The sequence below is a fragment of the Procambarus clarkii genome, chromosome 40, assembly GCF_040958095.1.
Source record: "Procambarus clarkii isolate CNS0578487 chromosome 40, FALCON_Pclarkii_2.0, whole genome shotgun sequence".
NCBI lineage: Eukaryota > Metazoa > Arthropoda > Malacostraca > Decapoda > Cambaridae > Procambarus > Procambarus clarkii.
The window spans coordinates 15,882,687-15,899,893 of NC_091189.1; positions in this window are offsets into that span (position 1 = coordinate 15,882,687).

The following is a 17,207-nucleotide window of genomic DNA, read 5'->3' on the forward strand; positions in this document are numbered from 1 at the left end:
AACGTCGTCAGGTTTACCTCCTTCAGTTGCTTTTCATACCTCATCCCTCGCAACTCGGGACGAGTCTCGTTGCAAACTTCTGTACCTTTTCAAGCTTGTGCGTTTTTTTAGATGGGGGCTCCAAGATGGGTCGGCATACTCTAAGACTGGCCTTACATAGGCGGTACACAGTGATCTAAAAGCCTCCTTATTCAAGTTTCTGAAGGATGTTCTGACTTTTGTCAGAGTAGAATATGCGGCTAACGATATTCTATTTATATGAGCCTTTGGAATCAAGTTTGGTGTTATGTCCACTTCCAGGTCTTTTTCTCTAGACGTATTGGGAGGTAGTTTCCCTTCATCGTATATTGACTTTTCGGTCTCCTGGCTCATGTCCCTATTCCTATCACCTTACACTTGTTAGTGTTGAACTATAGCAGCCATTTCTCGGATCATCTCTGCAACCTGTTCAAGTCATCCTGGAGACTCTTACAATCCTCATTTGTCTCGGCCCTTCTTATTAGTTTTGCATCATTTGCAAACATGTACATAAAAGACTCAATTCCTGCATTCAAGTAATTTACATAAATGAGGAAATTTATGTGTGTGTACTCACCTAATTGTACTCACCTAATTGTGCTTGCGGGGGTTGAGCTCTGGCTCTTTGGTCCCGCCTCTCAACCGTCAATCAACTGGTGTACAGATTCCTGAGCCTATTGGGCTCTATCATATCTACATTTGAAACTGTGTATGGAGTCAGCCTCCACCACATCACTTCCTAATGCATTCCATTTACTAACTACTCTGACACTGAAAAAGTTCTTTCTAACGTCTCTGTGGCTCATTTGGGTACTCAGCTTCCACCTGTGTCCCCTTGTTCGCGTCCCACCAGTGTTGAATAGTTCATCCTTGTTTACCCGGTCGATTCCCCTGAGGATTTTGTAGGTTGTGATCATGTCCCCCCTTACTCTTCTGTCTTCCAGTGTCGTAAGGTGCATTTCCCGCAGCCTTTCCTCATAACTCATGCCTCTTAGTTCTGGGACTAGTCTAGTAGCATACCTTTGGACTTTTTCCAGCTTCGTCTTGTGCTTGACAAGGTACGGGCTCCATGCTGGGGCCGCATACTCCAGGATTGGTCTTACATATGTGGTGTACAAGATTCTGAATGATTCCTTACACAGGTTCCTGAACGCCGTTCTGATGTTGGCCAGCCTCGCATATGCCGCAGACGTTATTCTCTTTATGTGGGCTTCAGGAGACAGGTTTGGTGTGATATCAACTCCTAGATCTTTCTCTCTGTCTGTTTCATTAAGTACTTCATCTCCTATTCTGTATCCTGTGCCTGGCCTCCTGTTTCCACTGCCTAGTTTCATTACTTTGCATTTACTCGGGTTGAACTTCAACAGCCATTTGTTGGACCATTCACTCAGTCTATCCAGGTCATCTTGTAGCCTCCTACTATCATCCTCTGTTTCAATCCTCCTCATAATTTTTGCATCGTCGGCAAACATTGAGAGGAACGAATCTATACCCTCTGGGAGATCATTTACATATACCAGAAACAGTATAGGTCCAAGGACTGACCCCTGCGGGACTCCACTTGTGACGTCTCGCCAATCTGAGACCTCACCCCTCACACAGACTCGTTGTCTCCTGTTGCTTAGGTACTCCTCTATCCACCGGAGTACCTTCCCTCTCACTCCAGCCTGCACCTCCAACTTTCGCACTAGCCTCTTGTGTGGCACTGTATCAAAGGCTTTCTGACAATCCAAAAATATGCAGTCTGCCCACCCTTCTCTTTCTTGCCTTATTTTTGTTGCCTGGTCGTAGAATTCAAGTAACCCTGTGAGGCAGGACCTGCCATCCCTGAACCCATGTTGATGCTGTGTTACAAAGTTCCTTCGCTCCAGATGCTCCACTAGTTTTTTTCGCACAATCTTCTCCATCAGCTTGCATGGTATGCAGGTTAGGGACACTGGCCTGTAGTTCAGTGCCTCCTGTCTATCCCCTTTCTTGTATATCGGGACTACGTTAGCTGCTTTCCAAATATCTGGCAGTTCCCCTGTTGCCAGTGATTTGTTATACACTATGGAGAGTGGTAGGCTCAGTTCTCTTGCTCCTTCCTTTAGAACCCAAGGGGAGATTCCATCTGGGCCTATAGCCTTCGTCACGTCCAACTCTAGTAAACACTTCCTTACTTCCCCACTGGTAATCTCAAACTCTTCCAGTGGTTCCTGGTTAGCTATTCCCTCACTTACCTCTGGAATTTCTCCTTGCTCTAAGGTGAAGACCTCCTGGAATTTCTTATTCAATTCCTCACACACTTCCTTGTCATTTGTAGTGAATCCTTCCGCCCCTATCCTTAATCTCATAACCTGTTCCTTTACTGTTGTTTTTCTCCTAATGTGGCTATGCAACAATTTAGGCTGAGTCTTTGCCTTGCTTGCGATGTCATTTTCGTATTGTCTTTCTGCCTCTCTTCTCATCCTGACATATTCATTCCTGTGTGTTCATTTCATATTCATTTCCATTTATGTGTGTGTGTGTGTGTGTGTGTGTGTGTGTGTGTGTGTGTGTGTGTGTGTGTGTGTGTGTGTGTGTGTGTGTGTGTGTGTGTGTTTATGCCATTACTCACAACATGGTATCAAGAAATATATTTTGTAAGCCATTTTCCTACATTCTTGGTGTAAACGCCAGTTATGTGTTCTTGCGTGTTGGTTTCTCACGGCACGTTATATATATATATATATATATATATATATATATATATATATATATATATATATATATATATATATATATATATATATATCTATTTATATTTTTATATATATATTTATTTTTATTTTATATATATTATATATATATATATATATTTATTTTTATTTTATATATATTATATATATATATATATATATATATATATTATATATATATATATATATATATATATATATATATTATATATATATATATATATATATATATATATATATATATATATATATATATATATATATATATATATATATATATATATGTCGTACCTAGTAGCCAGAACGCACTTCTCGGCCTACTATGCAAGGGCCGATTTGCCTAATAAGCCAAGTTTTCCTGAATTAATATATTTTCTCTAATTTTTTTCTTATGAAATGATAAAGCTACCCATTTCATTATGTATGAGGTGAATTTGTTTTTATTGGAGTTAAAATTAACGTAGATATATGATCGAACCTAACCAACCCTACCTAACCTAACCTATCTTTATAGGTTAGGTTAGGTAGCCGAAAAAGTTAGGTTAGGTTAGGTTAGGTAGGTTAGGTAGTCGAAAAACAATTAATTCATGAAAACTTGGCTTATTAGGCAAATCGGGCCTTGCATAGTAGGCTGAGAAGTGCGTTCTGGCTACTAGGTACGACATATATATATATATATATATATATATATATATATATATATATATATATATATATATATATATATATATATATGTTATATATATAATTTTTTGTATATATACATATCTATATAAATAAAAATGGAAATGTTCGTTTGTGTATAATCACTAATTTCCGAAAGTTCTTCACCGATTGCTTTGATATTTTCACAACATTCCATTCGAATACGCGCATGATTTTATTTACCTACTATGTAGAGGCCACACCTGTGACAGGTAAAATATGTGTTTTTTTTAAACAGCGCCGTCTGTTGCACGTAATAGCAATACACGCTATACTAAGCATGTTACGATTCTATTTCAATGCTTCTGTTTGTATTGATAAATAGAATTTTCATATATTTCGATTTATTTTCATTTTGATTTAATTATGTTTTGTGTCATTGCGTTGGAATTGACCTGTGTTGGTTACCATACTCTTCATTTCGTGAGTATAGTTTATTTTTTTATTTTTTCATATTGTTTTATTAACTGTTCTAGTTAATTTTCAGTGATGGGAACATCAGATCATTTGGGAACGCATCGGACTAGGGAGTGGGGAATGGTGGAGAGGATGAGGGGGATGGGGAGTGGGGGATGATGGGAAGGACGAGGGGATGGGGTAGGGAGGGAATGGTGGGGAGGATGAATGAATGGGGGATTGGGGAATGGTTGGGAGGACGAGGTGACGCGGGAAGGGTGGAATGGTGGGGAGGACAAGGGGACAGGGTAGGGGGTGCTGAGCCACAGCAACGCGTGCCTTGGTACAGCTAGTATATAAATATAAATTAGAGTGCCTGACTGCTGATCAAGGTTAGAGGCCAGATACTTAGAGCTAGACTCACCCTACTTGGCATCGTGATTCCTGTGGGGTACGTGCCAAACATGGTCAAGTGGGAGTCAAACAATTCAAGAGAGAAGAGCGTGCCACCTTCACATAGTCACCCCCAACAATGACTTATGGCACTGGCTAGCTCATATCTGGCCAAATAACTTTTAAAAAATAAATTAAGATTAATTTTCTACTCATCATACTTTGACCATAGCAGAGAGAAGCAATGAAAAGACCTAACATTTAACACATATATACACATATATACTCGCCAGCCTCCCAGTACTCGCCAGCCTCCCAGTACTCGCCAGCCTCCCAGTACTCACCAGCCTCCCAGTACTCGCCAGCCTCCCAATACTCGCCAGCCTCCCAGTACTCGCCAGCCTCCCAGTACTCGCCAACCTCCCAGTACTCGCCAGCCTCCCAGTACTCGCCAGCCTCCCAGTACTCGCCAACCTCCCAGTACTCGCCAGCCTCCCAGTACTCACCAGCCTCCCAGTACTCGCCAGCCTCCCAGTACTCGCCAGCCTCCCAGTACTCGCCAGCCTCCCAGTACTCGCCAGCCTCCCAGTACTCGCCAACCTCCCAGTACTCGCCAGCCTCCCAGTACTCACCAGCCTCCCAGTACTCGCCAGCCTCCCAGTACTCGCCAGCCTCCCAGTACTCGCCAACCTCCCAGTACTCACAAGCCTCCCAGTACTCGCCAGCCTCCCAGTACACCCAACAACTACACGTCTGAAATCATGGTTTCTGTTTTTCCCAAAAGTGAGCAGACATGAGAGAGTAAGAACAAGACAGACAGACAGACAGACAGACAGACGTATAAGCGTAAACCACACAGAGTGAGACAGCAGCAGGCAGATAGCCATAACGACAGAGGCAGAGCTGGGGTACACGGGCGACCCGGGTACAGCCGGGTATACCCCCCCCCCCTAGTAAATACATATATACATGTGTGTGTATGGACATACTCAGTGCCAGGTCACACGTGGTAAAGAACAAACGCTAAAATTTGTGATGGTTAAAATATCGAGGACATTAAGGACACAGGTGTGAGAGGGCGGAGATGCTGGAGCAGATGTGGACCTGGACCATCACTGATGCTGTTTGTATATGTGGTGGAGAGAGCCCACACCTGTCAGGGGGACGGGGGGGGGATCCTCACACCCCCCCCTCTCCCATTCACCCCCCTTCCACGTCACTAATTTTCCATTCCACACTACCCATACCAATCCTAAGCACCCATACCCATTCCATACAACTCATCCCCTAACACCCACATCCCCTCATATGTTTTCTCACAATATTACGCCAACACACTCACACACACTCACACACACTCACACTCACACACACACACACACACACACACACACACACACACACACACACACACACACACACACACACACACACACACACACACACACACACACTCACACACACACACACACTCACACACACACACACTCTCACACACACTCACAGTCTTCACGTCTCAGTGACGTATTACATAACTGACGTTCGGGAGGTGGGTCCAGGAGCCTAGTTCAACCTTGCAAGTACATCTAGGAGAGCACAGTGCCTTCTCAAGCCGCACATTTCACACTATCCTCACTGCTTCTTTCCCGCCCTGTGACTCCCCACCCCCCCTCCGCTTCTATACCACACACAGTACCTCCCCACAATACACAGTTCCTCCCCACCACACACACAGTACCTCCCCACAATACACAGTTCCTCCCCACCACACACACAGTACCTCTCCACCACACACAGTACCTCCCCACCACACACAGTACCTCCCCACCGCACACACAGTACCTCTCCACCACACACAATACCTCCCCACCACACACAGTACCTCCCCACCACACACAGTACCTGCCCACCACACACAGTACCTCCCCACCCACACACACAGTACCTCCCCACCACACACACAGTACCTCCCCACCACACACAGTACCTCCCCACCACACACAGTACCTGCCCACCACACACAGTACCTCCCCACCCACACACACAGTACCTGCCCACCACACACAGTACCTCCCCACCCACACACACAGTACCTCCCCACCACACACACAGTACCTCCCCACCACACACAGTACCTCCCCACCACACACAGTACCTGCCCACCACACACAGTACCTCCCCACCCACACACACAGTACCTGCCCACCACACACAGTACCTCCCCACCCACACACACAGTACCTCCCCACCACACACAGTACCTCCCCACCACACATAGTACCTGCCCACCACACACAGTACCTCCCCACCCACACACACAGTACCTGCCCACCACACACAGTACCTCCCCACCCACACACACAGTACCTGCCCACCACACACAGTACCTCCCCACCACACACACAGTACCTCCCCACCACACACAGATCCTCTCCATACCCAGGTACAAAAGAACAGTACCTGGGTATGTACATAACATCGGGACCTGTATACCAGAGACTGGTATTTTTCTACATAACATTGATACCTGTATGCATAACACTGGTACCCAGATACATAACAATAACACCTATACACCAGAAACCAGGAATATAACGTATGCAGCAGCCAATACCTGTAATTCCCCCCCTGTGTCCTCCCCCCCCTCCTATACTACCCCCAATTATGTAATTGTGTGTAAAATGTAATTTCTTGTATAATTTGATGTAAAACGTAAAGTTTTGTGCAACTAACTAAAAAAAACATCATTAAAAAAATGTGGTTACAACTATTAGTTTGGTATAAGCAAGACGTCGTTAGTCAAGACATCGTAAATATCTGTGAATATTTAATACTTAATTACCAATACTGTCTCCTGGAGATCATTTAGAGAGACAGCTGTTGTGTTACGTCTGTTCCTAAGAATAATCTGGAGGTCCAGTCTAATGATTTCGAGGTCCAGTCTAATAATCTGGAGGTCCAGTCTAAGAATCTGGAGGTCCAGTCTAAGAATCTGGAGGTCCAGTCTAATAATCTGGAGGTCCAGTCTAAGAATCTGGAGGTCCAGTCTAATGATTTTGAGGTCCAGTCTAATAATCTGGGGGTCCAGTCTAAGAATCTGGAGGTCCAGTCTAATAATCTGGAGGTCCAGTCTAATAATCTGGAGGTCCAGTCTAATAATCTGGAGGTCCAGTCTAATAATCTGGAGGTCCAGTCTAATAATCTGGAGGTCCAGGCTAATAATCTGGAGGTCCAGTCTAACAATCTGGAGGTCCAGTCTAATAATCTGGAGGTCCAGTCTAATAATCAGGAGGTCCACTCTAATAATCTGGAGGTCCAGTCTAATAATCAGGAGGTCCAGGCTAATAATCTGGAGGTCCAGTCTAATAATCTGGAGGTCCAGTCTAATGATCGGGAGGTCCAGTCTAATAATCTGGGGGTCAAGTCTAAGAATCTGGAGGTCCAGTCTAATGATCGGGAGGTCCAGTCTAATAATCTGGGGGTCCAGTCTAAGAATCTGGAGGTCCAGGCTAATAATCTGGAGGTCCAGTCTAATAATCTGGAGGTCCAGTCTAATAATCTGGAGGTCCAGTCTAATAATCTGGAGGTCCAGGCTAATGATCTGGAGGTCCAGTCTAATAATCTGAAGGTCCAGTCTAATAATCAGGAGGTCCAGTCTAATAATCTGAAGGTCCAGTCTAATAATCTGGAGGTCCAGTCTAATAATCTGAAGGTCCAGTCTAATAATCAGGAGGTCCAGTCTAATAATCTGAAGGTCCAGTCTAATAATCAGGAGGTCCAGTCTAATAATCAGGAGGTCCAGTCTAATAATCTGAAGGTCCAGTCTAATAATCAGGAGGTCCAGTCTAATAATCTGGAGGTCCAGTGTAATAATCTGGAGGTCCAGTCTAATAATCTGGAGGTCGAAAATGGTACCCAACCATTTTGGACCATCAGGGATCGAACGCCGACCCTGCGAGAAGCGATGCTGTGCCCACCAATCCAAGTTGAAGACAAGGAGGGGGGAGGGGGGAGGGAGGGAATCGGCGCATGTGTGGAAATCATCAATGGTGGGGGGGAGGGGGGGGGGGGTAATGATGCTTAGCACACCTGCAAGCTCAACGTGAATGGAAGGTCAACACCATTACTTTGCAAGACCAAAAATTGCAATTTTTTGCAACACATATGTGTAGGTAATGGGTGAGGTGTGTGTGTGTGTGTTGGTACACATGGGTGTACACGCTGGCAGGAGACACGCGCACACACACGGCCACGTACGTGCGCGTGGAGGTGTACCATGCAGCCTCCCTACCCCCCCACCACCCCCCCTCATACACATCGTGTGCATACACATTTATACTCATACACATTTAAGCAAGTTGCAAAATAAACTATCTACCAGCAAACTATCAGTTAGAAGTGGAGTCTACTGTACGTTCCTGGGCTTAAGACTCCTCTACTGTTGGAGGGGGTTGTAAAGCCAGCCAAAATAGCAAGACTGACCAAGCAGCAAGTATATACTTTAGTACTGAACATATCCCAAGGCTAAGGTAAACTCTCAGGATATATACACGAGGATATATGGCGTATAACTGTGTATATACACATACAACACCTTTCCCGTCACCCTTTATGACGGGAATTCATCGTTTGTCAACATTGGATCACAACATACCAGTATATATAGCAGAGTATGTATGGTATATACGGCAGAGCAGCTCACCACAGTGTACTGCAGGTTGCACACTTCAAGAACAACGTCATGTACAGATGGAGTGCAACCTGTGCTCGCCCCATGCCAGGGACACATTCGTAAATTCTAACGTCATTTTTGTTTATTTGTAGTCAAAAACTGCAGTTTAGTAAAATACTGTTTTTTTAATATACTAAAATGTAAATTAATATTCAGCTTTGCAGAGGTGGGGGTGCAGCCCCGCTCCTGTGCCAGGTAAGTCCACTACGGGCTCACCATAGCCCGTGCTACTTTGGAACTTTTGTTGTAAGTAGCTGAATGTAAAACAACACAGGGTGCATATACGGGAAGTATTTCCTCTCTGGATCGCGACACTGAGGTGCTGGAAGAGGACACTGGATGCTCTTGAGTCTCTGGTTTGACTAATGACTTCCTCACCCACCTCCTTTACGAACTTAAGTGCTCCCAGGGTCTCGGAGCCTATTGACACGAACCTGTAACAATGTTCTATGTCCATGTACCCATTAAATTTTTGGGTCTCCCTGTAGGTACCAGCCCCACTACCCTCAGCTGTACTGTGAGGTAGATAGGTATCAGCCAGTGTAGATGCACACGTGTAGTATTACACAACCTGGGGCCGGATTCACGAAGCAGTTACGCAAGCACTTACGAACCTGTACATCTTTTCTCAATCTTTGGCGGCTTTGTTTACAATTATTAAACAGTTAATGAGCTTCGAAGCACCAGCAGGCTGTTTATAACAATAACAACAGTTGATTGGAAAGTTTTCATGCGTGTAAACTGTTTACTACTCCTCCATGGTTGCAGGGTCACTACATCGGGGCGCTTGTAATGTATAGTAACATTTTGTGCATAACTTAACCTAAGTGAGGTTAGGTGTTTTGGCTCTGTTGGTAACTTTGTTCGGTGTTATTCGAACAGCTCTCAACCTCCTCCTAAGTCTTTTCTTCCCCCCCTTCCCCCCCCTCTCCTTCCCAGTTCTCTCTTCCACCCATCCTCCCCTTTCCTTTCTTCTCTTCCTCATTCTCCACACTCGTCTTATCTGACCGCCCTCATGTTATGAATTATCTCCGTCGGTTCATTACTATTCATGAGTATCTAAGCCTCAATATCTCAGCGTGTGAGCGTAATAATGTGGTAATGAGTGACCCCAACTGACCTTATATATCTCACCGATGGGTTAATCGCTCCGCATCAGGTCTGAACTGGGACGACTAATGAATGGGCTTCGTGATTTTGCCATTTGATCGGTAAAATTGTGTTTAGCGAATCTCACTCCATTTGCCCCCCATTTTCTTTCTCGGATTTGGTTGTGGTTGTGTTTATACTCACCTTAGAGTGAGGAGGGGGCGCTTTGTGACGGCCAGAGAGAGGAGGGGGCGCTTTGTGACGGCCAGAGTGAGGAGGGGGCGCTTTGTGACGGCCAGAGTGAGGAGGGGGCGCTTTGTGACGGCCAGAGAGAGGAGGGGGCGCTTTGTGACGGCCAGAGTGAGGAGGGGGCGCTTTGTGACGGCCAGAGTGAGGAGGGGGGCGCTTTGTGACGGCCAGAGTGAGGAGGGGGAGCTTTGTGACGGCCAGAGTGAGGAGGGGGCGCTTTGTGACGGCCAGAGTGAGGAGGGGGGCGCTTTGTGACGGCCAGAGTGAGGAGGGGGCGCTTTGTGACGGCCAGAGAGAGGAGGGGGCGCTTTGTGACGGCCAGAGTGAGGAGGGGGCGCTTTGTGACGGCCAGAGTGAGGAGGGGGCGCTTTGTGACGGCCAGAGAGAGGAGGGGAGCTTTGTGACGGCCAGAGTGAGAAGGGGGCGCTCTGTGACGGCCAGAGTGAGGAGGGGAGCTTTGTGACGGCCAGAGTGAGAAGGGGGCGCTTTGTGACGGCCAGAGTGAGGAGGGGGCGCTTTGTGACGGCCAGAGAGAGGAGGGGGAGCTTTGTGACGGCCAGAGTGAGAAGGGGGCGCTTTGTGACGGCCAGAGCGAGGAGGGGAGCTTTGTGACGGCCAGAGTGAGAAGGGGGCGCTTTGTGACGGCCAGAGTGAGGAGGGGGCGCTTTGTGACGGCCAGAGAGAGGAGGGGGAGCTTTGTGACAGCCAGAGTGAGGAGGGGGCGCTTTGTGACGGCCAGAGAGAGGAGGGGGCGCTTTGTGACGGCCAGAGAGAGGAGGGGGAGCTTTGTGACGGCCAGAGTGAGGAGGGGGCGCTTTGTGACGGCCAGAGAGAGGAGGGGGCGCTTTGTGACGGCCAGAGAGAGGAGGGGGCGCTTTGTGACGGCCAGAGTGAGGAGGGGGGCGCTTTGTGACGGCCAGAGAGAGGAGGGGAGCTTTGTGACGGCCAGAGTGAGGAGGGGGCGCTTTGTGACGGCCAGAGTGAGGAGGGGGCGCTTTGTGACGGCCAGAGAGAGGAGGGGGAGCTTTGTGACGGCCAGAGTGAGGAGGGGGCGCTTTGTGACGGCCAGAGAGAGGAGGGGGCGCTTTGTGACGGCCAGAGAGAGGAGGGGGAGCTTTGTGACGGCCAGAGTGAGGAGGGGGCGCTTTGTGACGGCCAGAGTGAGGAGGGGGCGCTTTGTGACGGCCAGAGAGAGGAGGGGGAGCTTTGTGACGGCCAGAGAGAGGAGGGGGAGCTTTGTGACGGCCAGAGTGAGGAGGGGGCGCTTTGTGACGGCCAGAGAGAGGAGGGGGAGCTTTGTGACGGCCAGAGTGAGGAGGGGCGCTTTGTGACGGCCAGAGAGAGGAGGGGGAGCTTTGTGACGGCCAGAGTGAGAAGGGGGCGCTTTGTGACGGCCAGAGAGAGGAGGGGAGCTTTGTGACGGCCGGAGAGAGGAGGGGGAGCTTTGTGACGGCCAGAGAGAGGAGGGGGGAGCTGTGTGACGGCCAGAGTGAGGAGGGGGAGCTTTGTGACGGCCAGAGAGAGGACCGGGCCTCGGGGACGCTAAGCCCTGAAATCATCTCAAGATAACCTCAAGATAACCTAGTTCCTGAGCACACATGTGGCCTCAAGTAGCCACTTATGCCACTTATTCTATTTTACTTCCACACTCATCCTGTCCTCTTAATCAATTTCCTTAGTGATCTTTTATGTCGTTATCATGTCTCCTCGATCCCGTCTCTGTACATGTGTTTAAGTAAGCCTATCATCACCCCCCTCCCCACGTCAATGTATGAGCCTGGTTGCATCCCTCTAGACATTTGCAATATTAGTTTCATATTTGTCATAGGCCTCATAAATGGCCTTTGCAAAAATCTTGCAAGTCGGCATCTAATGGCTTCCTACATGCTGTTCTTATATGTACTATTTTCACATATGGTGATGATGTTATATGTACTTTTCATGTGACCTTTCGGTGAAGGTCTGGAGTTATATATACACTTTATGGCTTGTATCTTTTGGTGTTTCTCGGAAGAAAAGTTGTATTTTTATGTATAATAAATATATACAAGTAGTTAGAGTACCTGCTACGTATTATAATATACAAATTCTTTGCGATCTTATCCATAAATAATTGTTGCTTAATGTATGTTGTTATTATGTTGTGTATGTGGCTGTTGTTATTTGCACCAGACAGAGGCTGGTATGTTGTGCAATGACTCTGCAACCAGTGATTGTCACCTCTCACCCGAGACGCTCAACTAAACATCAGTTTATTGGAGAAAATTGCACTGCTCCAGCAAGATAACCTTCTGGTTATCCTTCCCTCAGCTCGTAACTTTTTTGGGGGGTTATCTTGGTTTAATAATGGCTTCGGTTATATCATTACGGAACTGCTTAGGGCCCCAAATGATGGTTGTTATTGCTGGTTGTATGAGTTGTATGTGTTGTATGGTATACACAATGGCTATCATATGTTCAGAAATACACTTGTATAGCACGTCTTCCCATGCTGTATGGACAATTATGCATACATACAATCGCCCGTAACATAAAATCTGTCAATTCCATCAAATAACTCATACAATCATTCATACATACAATCCCTCACACATACGATCTTTCATACATAGTCTCATGCAATCACTCATACACTCGCTCGTACATACAATCTCCCATTTATCAGATACATCATACAATAAATATTTTATGCATACAATCGCTCATAAATACAATTCCTCATACATATAATTTCAAACATGAAATCTCACATAAATAGTCCTACAATCATAAAATCTCATACAATCCCTCATACATTAAATCCTTAATATACATTTAACTCCCCCCTCCCCAGCATCCACACTCCCACGAATGCTCGCTATCATCACTCGCTATCATCACTCGCTATCATCACTCGCTATCATCACTCGCTATCATCACTCGCTATCATTTGTTCCTGTGGGATATTTTTTCCCGCTTGCGAGCGCCGTGCCCTCTCGCGGTCAGTACATCAGGCACTCCATTTGTGTACCTCCTGACAACCGTTGACCTCTGACCTCAATGGCGGGCCTCCAGGTGCACGTCGTGACCTCTGTATGCTTTACCACCGACCAGAGCGCAAGACTCGTCAGACATCCGCTCACGAAACCTGTGCATCTTTAACACAATTATGGTCGCTTTGTTTACATATATTAAAGAGTTTAATATATGTCAAGCACCAGTGGGGACTGTGTCACTAGCCAGGCACCAGTGGTGACTGTGTCACTAGCCAGGCACCAGTGGTAACTGTGTCACTAGCCAGGCACCAGTGGTGACTGTGTCACTGGCCAGGCACCAGTGGTGACTGTGTCACTGGCCAGGCACCAGTGGTGACTGTGTCACTAGCCAGGCACCAGTGGTGACTGTGTCACTGGCCAGGCACCAGTGGTAACTGTGTCACTAGCCAGGCACCAGTGGTAACTGTGTCACTGGCCAGGCACCAGTGGTAACTATGTCACTAGCCAGGCACCAGTGGTGACTGTGTCACTGGCCAGGCACCAGTGGTAACTGTGTCACTAGCCAGGCACCAGTGGTAACTGTGTCACTAGCCAGGCACCAGTGGTAACTATGTCACTAGCCAGGCACCAGTGGTAACTGTGTCACTAGCCAGGCACCAGTGGTGACTGTGTCACTGGCCAGGCACCAGTGGTGACTGTGTCACTGGCCAGGCACCAGTGGTGACTGTGTCACTAGCCAGGCACCAGTGGTAACTATGTCACTAGCCAGGCACCAGTGGTGACTGTGTCACTAGCCAGGCACCAGTGGTGACTGTGTCACTAGCCAGGCACCAGTGGTGACTGTGTCACTAGCCAGGCACCAGTGGTGACTGTGTCACTAGCCAGGCACCAGTGGTGACTGTGTCACTAGCCAGGCACCAGTGGTGACTGTGTCACTGGCCAGGCACCAGTGGTGACTGTGTCACTAGCCAGGCACCAGTGGTAACTATGTCACTAGCCAGGCACCAGTGGTAACTGTGTCACTAGCCAGGCACCAGTGGTAACTGTGTCACTAGCCAGGCACCAGTGGTGACTGTGTCACTAGCCAGGCACCAGTGGTAACTATGTCACTAGCCAGGCACCAGTGGTAACTGTGTCACTAGCCAGGCACCAGTGGTAACTGTGTCACTAGCCAGGCACCAGTGGTAACTATGTCACTAGCCAGGCACCAGTGGTAACTATGCTACTACCTCGCTATGCCCCCTGACAATGCTGCTCGCTATGCTCTCCGGCGCCTTAGGAGATACGAACATGTTCTGCTGAAGAGATAGACTCCCTCTCCTTGTGAGACCTTCCTCCCTTAATTCCTCCCCCTTCTCATTCCCTTCCTTCTATCCTCCAGCCCTTTCCCTTCTCCTCCACTCCCTTCCCTTCATTGTTTCTCCCACTTCCATTCCTTTCCTCCCCCTTCCTTTCCTCTTGTCTCTCCCTCTCACTTACCTTCCCTGTTTTTCTCCTCCAATCCCAGTTTTCTTTGAATCTTATTAACCATTCTCTCTCTCTTCATATTCTTCTCTACTGTCTGGGTAGAGTGCCTGTCCTCGACCGTCTCTACTGTCTGGTTAGAGTACCTGTCCTCTGTCGTGTGGACGGGCATCACTAGCCCTCTCTGTCCTCGCCTATCGGCTCGAGGACGCCACTATCGTCACCGTTAGCATGCAAATAGTACATGAATATGCTAATTAGGTGACGCTCCTTCGCTCCCTTCTCGGAGAATCCCACCTTAATTGGGGTGAGATTTTTGGGGGCGATCTTAGCTGTTGTGTGTACCGCCACTGGCCCCATACAGGTGTGTACCGTCACTGGCCCCATACAGGTGTGTACCGCCACTGGCCCCATACAGGTGTGTACCGTCACTGGCCCTATACAGGTGTGTACCGTTACTGGCCCCATACAGGTGTGTACCGTTACTGGCCCCATACAGGTGTGTACCGCCACTGGCCCCATACAGGTGTGTACCGTTACTGGCCCCATACAGGTGTGTACCGCCACTGGCCCCATACAGGTGTGTACCGTTACTGGCCCCATACAGGTGTGTACCGTTACTGGCCCCATACAGGTGTGTACCGTTACTGGTCTTATACAGGTGTTTGTACCGTCACTGGCTCTATACAGGTGTGTACCGTCACTGGCCCCATACAGGTGTGTACCGTCACTGGCCCCATACAGGTGTGTACCGTTACTGGTCTTATACAGGTGTTTGTACCGTCACTGGCCCCATACAGGTGTGTACCGCCACTGGCCCCATACAGGTGTGTACCACCACTGGCCCCATACAGGTGTGTACCGATACTGGCCCCATACAGGTGTGTACCGCCACTGGCCCCATACAGGTGTGTACCGTCACTGGCCCCATACAGGTGTGTACCACCACTGGCCCCATACAGGTGTGTACCACCACTGGCCCCATACAGGTGTGTACCGTCACTCGCCCTATACAGGTGTGTACCACCACTGGTCTTATACAGGTGTGTACCACCACTGGCCCCATACAGGTGTGTACCGTTACTGGCCCTATACAGGTGTGTACCACCACTGGCCCCATACAAGTGTGTACCACCACTGGCCCCATACAGGTGTGTACCGTCACTGGCCCCATACAGGTGTGTACCACCACTGGCCCCATACAGGTGTGTACCACCACTGGCCCCATACAGGTGTGTACCGTCACTGGCCCTATACAGGTGTGTACCACCACTGGTCTTATACAGGTGTGTACCACTACTGGCCCCATACAGGTGTGTACCGTTACTGGCCCCATACAGGTGTGTACCGTCACTGGCCCTATACAGGTGTGTACCACCACTGGCCCCATACAGGTGTGTACCGCCACTGGCCCCATACAGGTGTGTACCACCACTGGCCCCATACAGGTGTGTACCGATACTGGCCCCATACAGGTGTGTACCGCCACTGGCCCCATACAGGTGTGTACCGCCACTGGCCCCATACAGGTGTGTACCACCACTGGCCCCATACAGGTGTGTACCGCCACTGGCCCCATACAGGTGTATACCGTTACTGGCCCCATACAGGTGTGTACCGCCACTGGCCCCATACAGGTGTGTACCGCCACTGACCCCATACAGGTGTGTACCGCCACTGGCCCCATACAGGTGTGTACCGTTACTGGCCCCATACAGGTGTGTACCGCCACTGGCCCCATACAGGTGTGTACCGTTACTGGCCCCATACAGGTGTGTACCGCCACTGGCCCCATACAGGTGTGTACCGCCACTGGCCCCATACAGGTGTGTACCGTTACTGGCCCCATACAGGTATGTACCGTCACCGGCCCCATACAGGTGTGTACCGTTACTGGCCTTATACAGGTGTGTACCGCCACTGGCCCCATACAGGTGTGTACCGCCACTGGCCCCATACAGGTGTGTACCGCCACTGGCCCCATACAGGTGTGTACCGCCACTGGCCCCATACAGGTGTGTACCGCCACTGGCCCCATACAGGTGTGTACCGCCACTAGCCCCATACAGGTGTGTACCGTCACTGGTCCCATACAGGTGTGTACCGTCACTGGCCCCATACAGGTGTGTACCGCCACTGGCCCCATACAGGTGTGTACCGTTACTGGTCTTATACAGGTGTGTACCGCCACTGGCCCCATACAGGTGTGTACCACCACTGGCCCCATACAGGTGTGTACCACCACTGGCCCCATACAGGTGTGTACCACCACTGGCCCCATACAGGTGTGTACCACCACTGGCCCCATACAGGTGTGTACCACCACTGGCCCCATACAGGTGTGTACCACCACTGGCCCCATACAGGTGTGTACCACCACTGGCCCCATACAGGTGTGTACCACCACTGGCCCCATACAGGTGTGTACCACCACTGGCCCCATACAGGTGTGTACCGTCACTGGCCCCA